This window comes from Ammodytes marinus (assembly GCF_949987685.1).
Source record: "Ammodytes marinus genome assembly, chromosome: 8".
Taxonomy (NCBI): Eukaryota; Metazoa; Chordata; class Actinopteri; order Uranoscopiformes; family Ammodytidae; genus Ammodytes; species Ammodytes marinus.
The window spans coordinates 21065009-21074665 of NC_137212.1; the positions used below are offsets into that span (position 1 = coordinate 21065009).

Sequence of the window (9657 nt, forward strand, 5' to 3'; positions counted from 1 at the left end):
TGACATCTTTTTTTTATTGTACTCTCTCTGCAATGTTTCATAAGTTGTCTCATATACCATAATATTCCCACAATTGATTCAAGTAGGTTTGAAAACTTCTAAATGAATTTCAACCGCTACACTTTGTAGTAATGCACATTTTTCTGAGCTTGTGTTTCCTTTTTTTCATTTGAGGAAAAACATTGGCAGTTACAGCAAAAAGAGATGGAGGGATTGGAGACAGGGGAACGCAACTTAAGGACCAGCTGCACAAACCCTTCTGTGGCAATTTTTTCTTTCACATAGCCCCTGAGAGACGGAGCAGGAAAAAGACAGGAGATTTAAATCACTTCAGCCTTCTACACCTGTGTGTGAGAGCAGAGCACACACAGAGAGAGATAATACAGCAAGTTTGAACTGTTGGACGCATACAAGGAGCATATGCCATAGGTCAGTGAAATTCTCTGATTGAAGTGAAATTATGGAAAGAAAAAAAATGTCTCCTTCCAGGTAGGCAACACGAAAATGTGTGACTGGGCACATCTGCTCTCCTAGGAGTGCTGAGCTCACGCACTAGCGAACCAGGCACTCCAACGTAAACAGGCACAGATAGAGTCACCGGAAGAAACATTGACGGAGAAGTGCAGTGTGTGAGGTTTTAAAGAGGCTTTCAAAATAGGGCAGAGAAATGTTTTTGATACAGATGGATTCTCCACAAAACAACACTAAAGTAACACAGGGTTTAGTGTAACAAGTGGGTTTTGTCTTAAGAGATCTGCAAGGATCTTAGGTTTGTACTGAGACTATAATTATGTAATTCCTGCCTTTCTTGCCACTGGGCATACATAGTAAGAGAATCAAACTGAATTTGCATGGGGCGCCCTTAGCTCAGTTGGTAGGGCGTCCCCCCCATGGGCCTCGGCCAGCAGCATACCCGGGTTCGATTCCAGCCCGCGGTCGTTCTCTGCATGTCACTCCCCTCTCTGCCCCATTTCAACTCTGTCAACTATCAATAAAGCATAAAAATGCCAAAAATATCTTAAAAAAAAACAAAAAATTAATTTGCATCAAATACTATTGTTGGAGGGTCTTAGGCATTCAGTTTCGCCATTAACACTGATTAAAAGTACATTGTTGTTCTTCCCAGGAGTACACATGCTGTTTTTTAGCAACACTGGAACTACTAGAGATGGAATTGTTTCTGGTTGTTTAGTACACACAACAAATATACGCATGCTGACACGCTTAACCAAGGTGGTGAACATAGATGACATTGTACCATGCCTAACATCAGCATGCTAGCATTGTCATTGAGAGAATGCTTCTTTTTATGACATTAGCATTTAGCTCAACGTAAAGCCTCACAAAGCAAATGGCTGTTGTAGGCTCTAAAATCAAAGTCTTAATTTTGCCTGACATGAAAACCTCTAAACTGTCTCTGATATCCCGTCTTTCATAACAAGCGGCTGACCTTCATGGAACCACAACACAGTTCTATTATCCAAATAAATCAAAGTCAGGGCCACTGGAACCATAAATGAACTTGATCTGAAAGCAAACAAAGCAAGTAAAATAAGGCACTTTAAAGGAGAGGAGCTCGTTTAACACAGCAAACCTGTATAGAATAAAGTAGTACAATGAGAAGACGCAGATAACAATTTTAAAAATAAAATAAAAGTGTGTCACTATGGAGAATGACAGGGACATAACAGAACACTAGTTGAGCTTTACATCAGGTCCCACATGTAACTCCAGGCCACTTTTTTTTAATACATATATAAACATCTGATATAAACTCAACTTCAACAGAGATTTTGTGATATTGTCTATATATCGAAACCCAATATAAATCTATGGAGATCTGTTTTCCCTCATGGAGTAGGCTAGTTCATATTACTGTTACTTTCCAACACATGTGATCAGAGAACAATGCCAAATCATGTCCATGTGTTTGCAGTCTACATCCTGGTGCAAACACCATAGCCGACGAACATCCACAACGATGAATGCAAATGCTAAAAATGATGGCATAATTCTGAAATAGTGCAACCCGCCATTGGACTTAGTTGTTTAATCTTCTTGCCTACGTGGGACAGGGGAACTTTGCCCACCAGGGCTTTAAGTGAAGATAAATATTGTATTTCTGAGCATACTAAACATACTAAAAAATATTTTCATAACTAGCCTACCAGTATTTTAAAGCCTGACAGACGTTCACAGCACTTTCACCCAGAGCAGCACATATAGAAAGAAACCAAACCATATGTGGAACATGTTACCAAATGTGGTGGCAAATGACTGTATCTGCTGTACCAGTGGGAGTTAAGGCATGTCATTTTCCGTTTAACACGATATCTAACAGTTAAGCTACACAAGCTCAGTGTAATGTACGTCTCCAGATATATTCATAGATATGTGAGCTATAGGCTACGTAACGCTAAATCACAAAACCGTTCAGGCTGGATAGACATGAACTGTTCTAGTAAGGACAAACCTTGACTGGACGTTTGTTTGCATTCAGAGCAGGGTTATTATAAGCACAAAATGTTGATAGGCATGCAAGCAGAGTTTATTGTATCAACTCGGAGCAGAGCGTTCCTGAATAGAAGGACTATTGACTCTATATTCATACTTCTGAGGGGGGAAGGCCGTGCCCCGTAGACAGGTTCTCCCGTCAGAAAAACCCACAAGCCCACAGAGCCACACACACACACACACACACACACACACACACCCGCACACACACACACACACACACACACACACACACACACACACACACACACACACACACACACACACACACACACACACACACACACACACACACACACACACCCACACACACAGATAGATAGGCCTACTACACCTACATTTTTTAATCTGAAGGACGAATATACACATTCGAAATTAACTGGTTTCCAAATTCGTGCAACTCACAGGAAAGCTCATAAATAACTATTCTCACAACTGAGTACAAGTAGAATTTAGACACAGACCTCCACCCCTTTATATGGTTTCTCAGCTGATAACCTTATGAACTTAAAACACTCTGTTGAATTCAGTAAGATCTCACTGCCATGTCTCCACATTGAAAGCAGAACACACCCAGCTTTATTTTGTTTTCCCAGGCTTTCTTCTTCACATTAAAACAAAAATCCTATTTTCTGATGGGAGGGCCCGGCACACAGTAACGTTGGTGTACTACCAGGACCTGCACCCTGGGAAAGGCTGTAAAGTCAACACACATGTGTTTACCTGGCTCAGTTCCCTGCCTCTGTCTCTCACACATTCACACACAGAACGTAGCAGCACCGTCAAAACTCAGGGCTTTACACAAGCCTCTGAAAAAGGAATAGCATCAACCACTCGCGGTTAAGAGGGTCAAGAACAAGTGAACACTTTACCGTCCAGCTACCAAAAACAGGCTTGGATCTCGTGATTCCCGGGAGAAGAGAGAGGCACAAATGACTATGGCTCAAGAGCGATTTCGATGGTTACATTTTTCACACTCAAGCACAGGTCATCCTTTCTGTTCAACTATATGACAAATTAAACATGTTGATTGAAATGTGAAATATGAGAAAAATATTTCTTCCTAATAACAATGTGGCAAGTTAAACATCTTGTGTTAAACATAATACATCCTAATATTGATCATTGGAGCATTGCTTTTTTTTAATCTTCCCATGACTTTTACAATACTTGATAAATGCCATAATGGATGCCATAATGACATAAAGGAGCCACATATGAAACTTAGCTTTTGCTTTATCTGGTGTGTGGGACGTCTGGCAGCCTTGTAGCAAAGATCCATATTATATAACCACAACATCCCCCGTTCAGTTTCAGCTGAAACTCTCTCTCCCCCTCATTGTTTCATGTATCCTTCAATTGCATAATAAAGGCAAACAACGTCCAAAAAATGATTACAAAATAAGTTAAATAACCAATAAATAATTTCAGAAAATACAGACAAACTGAGCTAGTCAAAGTTAGCAGGAAGTCCAATAATATCAACACATTTTACGTTCATAAGATTATAGTTTCTGCAACCTAGAAATGATGCCTTCTCGCAATTGACTGTACACACCCTTGAATATACTGTATACACTGTGTATACAGTATATTCAAGGGTGTGTGTGTGTTTATGCACAGTACACTCTTAATGCTAGGCATAATTGCTATACAGTATGCCCATATGCTATGCTCGTCGCTAACCACCCACATGTGTTTTCTATTATATCCTCCTATTTCCCCCCTGAAGGCTGTAACATAGCATCACATATATTTGATTTTTATGGGAATGCATGAAATCCAAATCACATTTCCCAATCAGACCCAGGTGGGGCCATGTAAACAGGCAGCTGTAAAATCGGAGAACCAGGCCCCCCGTCACGCACATGTATGCTAGTCTACACACACACACACACACACACACACACACACACACACACACACACACACACACACACACACACACACACATATATATTGTACGTGTAAGGAGATTTTCTTTACTGGAAGAAAACACTGCATGGAAAACAATCGCCTATTGTCTTGGTAAGATGTGACACCTGGGGAGAAGTGTTCCAGTCTACGTGCTTAATTATAGAATAGCTTACACCACGTATGCACATGTAATGATATACAGGGCAGATTTTAAATGCTGCTCTTTGGCCGAGTGGATTACAAGGTCTGCTTCGTAAAAAAACAATAGTTTTACGGTAACATGAAACAAAAAGCAGGGAAGCTAAGGGGTTTTTACGGCTCTAGTCTGGGCTGCATTGCTTTAATCCATCCAGGGGAATTTTTCCCTGTGCCCTATTTTTGGGCTATGTCCTGTTTTGCATATAAATTGACTTGCCATTTTACAAGGTCATAGATAATACTCTGCAGGAGCTGTGGCTTTAAAGATGGGTCCTAAAGGTCAGTGTGATGACTCTCTACTACACAATGTAATAAAGCAAGGTCCTGTTTTCTACACTATAGCATGTTTTTTTTAGGTTAGAAGGTCTCCAGCAGCAGCTCACCTGCTGTAGATCTGGTGGGACCATAGTTGTCAGAGGACATGGACTGGTTAAGGCAGTGTGGTGTGTGCATGTGCTCCTCAAGGCTACCAGCTGATGTTCAGTGGTCCACCAGGGAGAAACAAGGTGAGAAAACGTACTTCATTAGTACAAAACTTGCAGCACTGTTCTCCGTCTACCCTTCAAAATCGTTCCAAATGGTCCAACAAAGACTTGTAACTGTTCAATGGGGATATTGTGCACTGACAAGGGTTCTGTTTGTTATGTAAGGCGAGTAGACTCAAATCCCTGATTGGAAATCCATTTTGATTGAATATCCAGGCCCTGAACTTTACAGCTTCACTGTCAGATTGGAAAAACACCGGTCCACGCCAAGAAGTTATTTTTTTCTTTTTCTTTTTTCCATTTCCCCCCGTTGAAGCAGAGGTCCAACCTCTGCATGCTGCTCACATCCAGAGCATCTGTACGTTCAACTAAGACCAGAAGGGCTTTCTGAAATGTGAACAGGAAAAGTACACCTGCATACTTCTCAAACAACAAATAGAGAATGACCTACTTAACAAATATCATCACTTAGCACCCCACTATAATAAACAGTATAGGGCTTTACCTTTGTTATTCTATTATGTTTTTCTTTGTTATGCAAGGTGGTTCTCAAAGTTTGGGTCCCAATATGAATCTTAAGGCTTGCGAAATGATGGATGGAGTAGGTTTGAAAGAAAACAAAGTTCTGCTATACACATTTGTGTTTTCGATTTTGGAATTCTGTCAGATTTATTAAATTTTTTGTGAATGTTGGAGGATTTGACCATTTGTTGAACTGAAACTGTCTGACTAGTTTTGTCACTCTGTGGGCACTGCAGCTGAAAAGTAACTATAACTAAATGTCAAATGTGGCTGTGTAATGTTGTGAAGTGTAAATAAATAAAAAATATAAGTAAAACAATATTCAAGTAAAGTACAATCATTTCACAATTGTACCTAAGTACAGTACTCTAACAAACGTAGGCTACTATTGCTTTCCACCACTGATAACATATAATTCCAACAGGCATTCGATAGTAACAGTTCTATAAAAAGGCCAATGTGGTCCATGCAGCCTGATATGTCAGCAGTGTGTGACAACTCATTCATTGCCAGGGCTGTCATTTGTACACAGTGGCAGCCTGCAGCGCGTCCTGAGGTTCTTCTGATGTTGAAACATGACCTCAGATCTGCCCTCACAGCCTGTCATTAGTGAAGACAAGAGGGAACTGAGAGACGACGAGGTGGACAGACAGATAAGGCAACATGTGGAAATACATAGGAGAATGCAAGCCCTGTATTCTGCCATTCACCACAGCCAACTTAAATCCATCAAAACAACGAACCCTGTTATGCTTATATGCATCTATCTTCTACAAATATTTGGTTATCATGATTGGAGCAGCCCTCTCTGCAGCCGGGATAAAAAAAAAACAGCAGCCTAATATCTACTCATACATCAGTTAATATTTCACAATGTTTGACAATGTTTGGCATATTTTTCAGTCACTAGAGTTAAATCTGGTCAGGATTTTTGGAAGCATATACACTGTACCTCAAGTGAGAGACAAACAAGTCCCAGACATCAGAGAGACAAATGCAGTCCTCTTTAGCCTATACGAGTAACCCAATCCCCCACTAACGTTGGGTGATGAGTGGGGCTCTGGTTTGGGAGGGGTCGGAGTTCAAGCACGTGCGGGATACAAAGTCAACAGCGCAGTATTTAAGGGATGATGTTCCCTGAAACGCCACTATTTATACCAAATTACAGCATGCACCTCAGCTGGCGAGCACACAGCTGGTTTTCTCTTGCCAGAAGCATTGATTTTTTGCAAAAAACACTTTCAATCAAACGACGTCTGCGTCTACAGCTGAGGCTAAGCAAGCGCCCAGTGCCTCCAGTGCAGTCAGTGTTTTGAATGTGGGGGTGAAAATTACAGCCTGCTCTTCGGGCCTGTAAGTGAGGATGTCAGTCAGACGCCAAAACTCTGGAGGGGAGGGTTGCTAATTGAAATGACAGATGCATTGATAACACACTCCTAATGTTGTCCCACTATAGTCTCTCTCTCTCCTGTTCTATTTCTCCCTAAATGTGTGTGTGTGTGTGTGTGTGTGTGTGTGTGTGTGTGTGTGTGTGTGTGTGTGTGTGTGTGTGTGTGTGTGTGTGTGTTTGTTTAGCCTATTTATGTGTTTACATCAGATATCACATTACAGCCAGATAATGGAGTGATGCTGTGGGATCAAATCCCCCATGAACCCTCTCTCCCCCCTCTGTTTTCCAACTGTCTGAACAAATCAAAAACTCTGAATATGAGTACATTATCCACTCCCCCTGACATCCACCACAGGCATTTCATAAATATATTTCCCTGTCATAAGCAATAACTCCTCCATTCTGCTTATTTATTGCTTTCCTTATGCATTCAGTCTCACATCAAAAAGGCCCTAAAGAAGAGAAATCCACGCCCCTGTTGTCTCATACTCATAAATAGTCAATCCGTGGTGATAAGTAAGTTCCTGTCCTTGATTTGTGGTGAAGTTTTGTATTTTTTTTCTCCCCAACTTGCCATGTCTGCTTGCTTGTACATCTATTGCTTCTTTGTTGCCCCAGAATTTGGCCCTACAAACAGACTAAGCATGTCCTTGAGGAGGTGAAGAGAGGAGAAATGATAAGCACCAATCAGAGTAACTTAAAATAGAGAATATGCTGATACAACATTATGTCATCTACATTTTATCCAGACAGTTCAGTTGACTAAAAGTCTAAACCATCCCAGATGTGCATAGCACATTAATAAACAAAGAGAAAATCAGTGTTCAGCTCTGTATGTTGGATTTTCTTTTCAAATGACAGTGATAAAACAATTATATTTAGTTCTATGTAGCCTGAACATTTGAATCTATATTCTTTCTCAGCCTCAGCATAAAACAGTTAGCATTTCTCCAATGTGTATACATATGAACAGTTAAAATTCTGTATTAATCAATTCAATATTTAGTTTAAAAATATATATATTAAAAAAGATTTACTGAATAATTACAAATACCATTATACAAAGTCAAAAAAGAAAATATTAAATACTCATATTGTTGTATCTGAAAACAATTGGATTTTTAATTTATTTTTTATTCTTTTGCAAAATTACATAAGAAATTGTCACACTCATGTTACTTTATAGAGGCAGTATCATTATTTGCAATACAGCCAACAATTACAATCCTAAGTCACACACACACACACACACACACACACACACGCACACACGCACACACGCACACACGCACACACACAGCCACCAAGACTGACCACAGCATCACCTTGACCTCTCTGTATCAATTGTCCCCATTCAGCACACACATATTCTTACATATCCAAATGAGGGCCGTCTTGAGTCACCAAATAAGTTAAACAAGGTTAAAAGAAAAATAAGAAGAAGAGAGGCCTCTGTGTGGACAACCATCGCCCACATACCACAGGAGGACACCTACATACCACCTACGTGACACCTACATAACACTGAGGAACACACACACCACCTCAGTGACAGGAAGGCAGGACATGAGGTGAACGGACGGGAATCTTTTTTCAAAGCTGTGACTCGAGTATTCAAAAATTCATCAGCTGACCACAGAAAACTGTTAAACTTCTTTCAAAAACATTCTCCTTACTATACCGCCGCCACAATAAAGCAAAGACAAAAATCTGTGTGAGCTTGATGCAAGGGGCTTCAAATAAGAGTCCCGTCATTTTAACATTTTGCTTTTGTAGCTTGTGAAAAGAAGTTTTGTGCACAATGGCGAGGCATTCGTATGATACAGAGTCACATTTAAATTCAAACTGCTCCAGATGAGTCTGTTGTTTAAATTTAGTGAGGAAGGATAAGATAGAATGTTATATATTGTAGAATTTTTAAAAGTATAATTTTAAAGGTTGTGCTGGAGTTTTGATGACATTGGGAAAGAGAGGCTTCCACCATTTGTATTCTCTTCTTTAACTGTGCTCATGACTTGAGGAGAAAATATGTCTATAATGGCTTCACTTTGAAACAGCTGGATCTGCAGTCAGTAGTGGTGAGAGGAGCTTGATCGTGGCACTGCTTCAGCTCTGCTCTGCTGTCCACTCTTCTAGTCTGCCTTGCAAACAGCAGCAATGCTTCACACAAAAGGGTACATGGAGTACGAAACAAGAAAAGCTAAGGATCCCCACGCACTATGAAAAAAGACTCCCAAGGAAACTTTACGGCACTCTAATAGAAAGTTTCCAGAAAGTGGTCAGAGTTTAAAAGTCCTAGAACTTTACAGTGCACACAAAGACATAATTAAATACAGCAAATAGTCAAAGAAAATGGATGACTTACTTCAAAGATGTCTTATCCTTTCAGACCATTTGTCCAGAGATTGTTGTTTTTTTAGATTATTCCAGTAAGATGTTACTATCTGAGCCCTTCTCTCTCTCTCTCTCTCTCTCTCTCTCTCTCTCTCTCTCTCTCTGCCTCCACCGGGGCTCACTGGGCTGATGTAAGACACCCACTGCATGCACATAGGAAAAAAAAGAGAGCGAGAGAAGGAAAAGAGGGAAAGAGAGGAAGAGAGAGGGAGGCAAGGAAGAAAAAAAGGGGGTGGG

General features: G+C 40.4%; 1 protein-coding gene across 2 annotated transcripts in view; it reads right to left on the bottom strand.

The window, feature by feature from the left end:
• The window catches only part of ddr2a (discoidin domain receptor tyrosine kinase 2a), a 37725-nt gene extending 28175 nt beyond the window's left edge, over positions 1–9550 (bottom strand). For both annotated transcript variants that reach the window (XM_080032390.1, XM_080032389.1), the window contains exon 1: positions 9392–9550. The gene's annotated coding sequence lies outside the window, so the exon portion shown is untranslated. The remainder of the gene's footprint in view (positions 1–9391) is intronic.
• Positions 9551–9657: the final 107 nt, after the last annotated feature.